The following is a 3,942-nucleotide window of genomic DNA, read 5'->3' on the forward strand; positions in this document are numbered from 1 at the left end:
AACTATTCCTTCTGTCGTGCAAAAGTTCTTTAGTTTAATTAGGTCCCAGCTATTTATCTTTGTTTTTATTGCATTTGCTTTTGGGTTCTTGTTCATGAAATCCTTGCCTAAGCCAATGTCTAGAAGGGTTTTTCTGATGTTTTCTTTTAGAATTTTTATAGTTTCTTGTCTTAGATTTAAGTCCTTCATCCATCTTGAGTACCAATTGTTCCTCAATAACCTATGGAAATAAAAACTTAAAAAAATACAAAAATACAAAATAAAAGTAACTTAGCATTCAATTGCAGTATGTCTGAACTTCTTGGAAAGATGAATGCCTTTCAATTATTAAAATTAATTTTTAATTATATATCTGAAAAGTATTATTAATAAAGATTCCTTGAACTTAGCAGTTATAGTTCCAGAGAAAGACTGCCAGGTGTACAGCTCTTAGAATGTAAGCCACTAAGATGCAGAGACTGTATCTGTGCAAATCACTTTGTTCAATATCAAAAGCATGTCAGCAAGAAGTGAAATATTTACAAATACTTTTTTGATGAAAACGACAAGGAATCAGGACCCTCGATTAGAAGAGATGAATATCTAAGTCGAACCAGCTATCTTAGAAAAGAACTTGGGAGCACCCCTTACCAAATGTTGGGAGAACAGAAGCACAGCTGGGCCTTGAGCTAGCGCCAGCATCTGAAAAGGGGCCAGGACTCTCTGTCTCTAAGTCTCTCATTCCCACTTTCTTGGTGTCTTGGCTTCATCTCCAAACCAAAATCCTTTTCTTCCCTAGAGCAGGAAATAAAACTCCGCTAGTTCTCTGCTAGCATCAAGCTAAGCTGAGGTGTAAAAACTCTCTTCTTTTACTTAGTTCTGTGCACGGACAGAATCATCTGCCTACTCGTGACCAATCTGGTATTGGGGGTGTGACATTCTGATCACCCAGGTTGGGTCAAGTGCCTACCCTCAACATGGGAGGCAGAGATTTATGAGTTGGGTGAGGAAAGAGAAGTAGTTCCAGCAAAGGAAAGGAAAATGCACTGAACTACAGAAATGGGGAGAAGCAATGAATATTAAAAGAAACAGACTCACGTTAGGAGAAAATGGCAAAACTAGGGTAGATTCCCATATATCTCAGCAGGGTACTAGAGAGCCCCACGTGTTAATACACAAGAATACATTCTATGGAAGATGTTATTATTATCTGTATGAAACTGGATGCCCACTGGAATTTGTACATGAATGCACAATGCAGTCACTCACGACCACAAATTCTGCAGTAGAGCTTCCCACATGTGGGGCAATTCCAGGGATCCGCACATCCCTATAATGGATCCAGAGTGTAATGGATATGGATAAGCCGTGCCCTGGGAAAACTGCCTTTAAGATCATGGTATCTGCCCTGCCAGGGAAGTATGAAACTGGATATTTCTAAGGCACATTGAAACAAACCTCCTTTTTAGCAACAAGTTACGGGTATTTTGAAAATCCCTGACTGCAAAATGCATAGAAATAGCAGATAAAATACAGTAAACATGGACTTAAATGCATAGTTGTGCTTCCAAGAGAATAAGAGAAATACCCAGGGGAAAATGGCAAAGCAGAAAACCTGAATGGTCAATTAATACAAAAACCACGAGTGCTCTGGAAACATTTCCCAATCTCAAGAATCTAGAGACTTGCATCTGAAGTCTGTGTAGGGTAGCAGAAGACAAGGCTTTAGATCACTGCAAGGTAGAGACCTCTGCATAAATTCAGAACTCATTAATCAGGAATTAAAAGCTTCTAACAAAAGTAAAGAGATAAAAAAAAGAGCTTGTTCATTTCATGTTCATTGCAGCATTATTCACAATAGCCAAGAGGTAAAAGCAACCTAAATATCTGTCAACAGATGAATGGATTTTAAAAAGTCGTATATACACAATAAACTACTATTCAACCTTATAAAAGAAGAAAATCCTGTCATATGTCATAACATAGATAAACTTTGGTGATATTATACTAAGTGAAATAAACCACTCACAAAAATACAAACACAGTGCTGCATGATCCTTCTTATATGATGAGGTTTTTAAAGTAGTCAAACTCTTAGAAACAGAGACGTAAAATGATAGGTGCCAGGGACTCGCGGAGCGGGAAAAGAGGAGTTGTTCAATGGGTAGAGAGTTTTATAGGTGAATCCCAAACTCTAATCCTACTTAAGCTGGTATAGAGGATAGAAACAAAGATAAGACTGTAGATTTATGAACAATAGAAAGTGCAAATCAAGCATTCTATACCTAGCCAAACTGTCATTCCTATATGGAGACGAAAAGAGAAAAAGAGTCTCAAACATGCAGGAATGTAGGACAATCATTTGTACAACTTTACTGAAAAAATATTCTCCAAATTAAAATAAATGTGGCTGGGCACAGTGTCTCATACCTGTAATCCCAGCACTTTGGGAGGCCGAGGTGGGTGGATCGCTTCAGGCCAAGAGTTCAAGACTAGCCTGGGCAACATGGTGAAATCCCATCTGTAGTAAAAACTCAAAAATTAGTCAGGCCATGGTGGCGGGCACCTGTAATCCCAGCTGAGGCAGGAGAATCACTTGAACCTGGAGACAGAGGCTGCAGTGAGTGTACCACTGCACTCCAGCCTGAGTGACAGAGGGAGACTGTCTCCAAGAAAAACGAAGCAAACAGACAAATACATTTTACACCAGCAAAGATCAAATTACTTGTGATTATAGTACTCATCATTTACTGGGTATATAATCTCTACCAGTAGTTTCACTAGGTACTTTATAAATGTCATTTCTGTCTATCCTTTAACAGGTCTCTAAATTAGATGTTCTATCCACTTTATGGATATGAGAAATCTAAGAGAATTGACTAACCCACTCTTAGATTTCTCATCTATGAAGTGGATAAAATAGCTCATTTAGAGGCTTTGTAATTTGCAAAATATCATATCGCTGGGATTGTAAATTGATCCTAGTACTTTTTGATTTTCTGACTTAAAGTCATGCTGAAGTGTGCTGGGTTGACAAGCATTCTAAAATTCAGCACAAGGCATAAGCAAAGTGGCATCTTTTCCTACTGGGGTAAAGGAGCCAGACCACCAAAATAATCAGTTCTTTAAACCTTTGTGATGACTCACATCCTTGAAACTTTATGAACTCTTAACATGATATCGTGTACACTGGAAAAATACAATGTACATTTTTAATAAAAATGGAGTGGGTTTTAGGAGATCTGTAGCAGTCACAGCTGACATCCAAACTGTTCTATTTCACGCGTGGAGGTTTCCATCTTCCACCACCACGACCTCCACCTTCCCACTCTTCACTCCTTACTTTACTGATCAGTTACCATTTTTCTCTCTTCCAATTCGATTTAAAGTGACAGGACGGGACAGAACGACATAGAAATCACAGGGTTTGTGCGACCTGGAAAATGGGGTCCATGCAAACCTCTGGACCACGTTTTCTCAGGGGTAGACTTGATGCTCAGATGCTGATGTTCTGCGCTGGGCCTTTTGGGTTCTTCCTCCTCATTCGCTCTTGCTCCTAAGCATCACCTGCTCTGACTTGTAATCGTTGTTCTAACATCCCCTAACACAAAGGAGTTAACTGAAGCTCTGAGAGGCCTGGAGGTCAGTCGTGGACCTTCACATTATTTGACTTTAAACAAATCTTGAAAGATTCATCCCCGTCACATGGCACCTGTGTGCATGGAGAGGCATTCACCTCACGCCAGTACAAAAGCAGCAGCAGCGTTTGCCAGAAATCGTGGGATTCCTCTCCTCCCCGCGGGTTCCGGGTCTGAATTGCCAGGCCTGCTTTGTCAGGAGTGATACATGTAAGAGTCATGGCTGGGTGGGGCTGGATTGTGCTATGGCACGTAAGGGATGAAAGTGAGAGATATTTCTTAATTACAAATGTATGTTCTTTATTCTTCTAAGTTTGGATTCACA

The 3,942-nt window shown here is 39.8% G+C and overlaps 1 pseudogene; it reads right to left on the reverse strand.

Moving 5' to 3' along the window:
• Positions 1-1,220: 1,220 nt before the first annotated feature.
• LOC114678579 (U1 spliceosomal RNA) lies at positions 1,221-1,402 on the reverse strand (annotated as a pseudogene).
• Positions 1,403-3,942: the final 2,540 nt, after the last annotated feature.

This window comes from Macaca mulatta, chromosome 5, assembly GCF_049350105.2.
Source record: "Macaca mulatta isolate MMU2019108-1 chromosome 5, T2T-MMU8v2.0, whole genome shotgun sequence".
NCBI lineage: Eukaryota > Metazoa > Chordata > Mammalia > Primates > Cercopithecidae > Macaca > Macaca mulatta.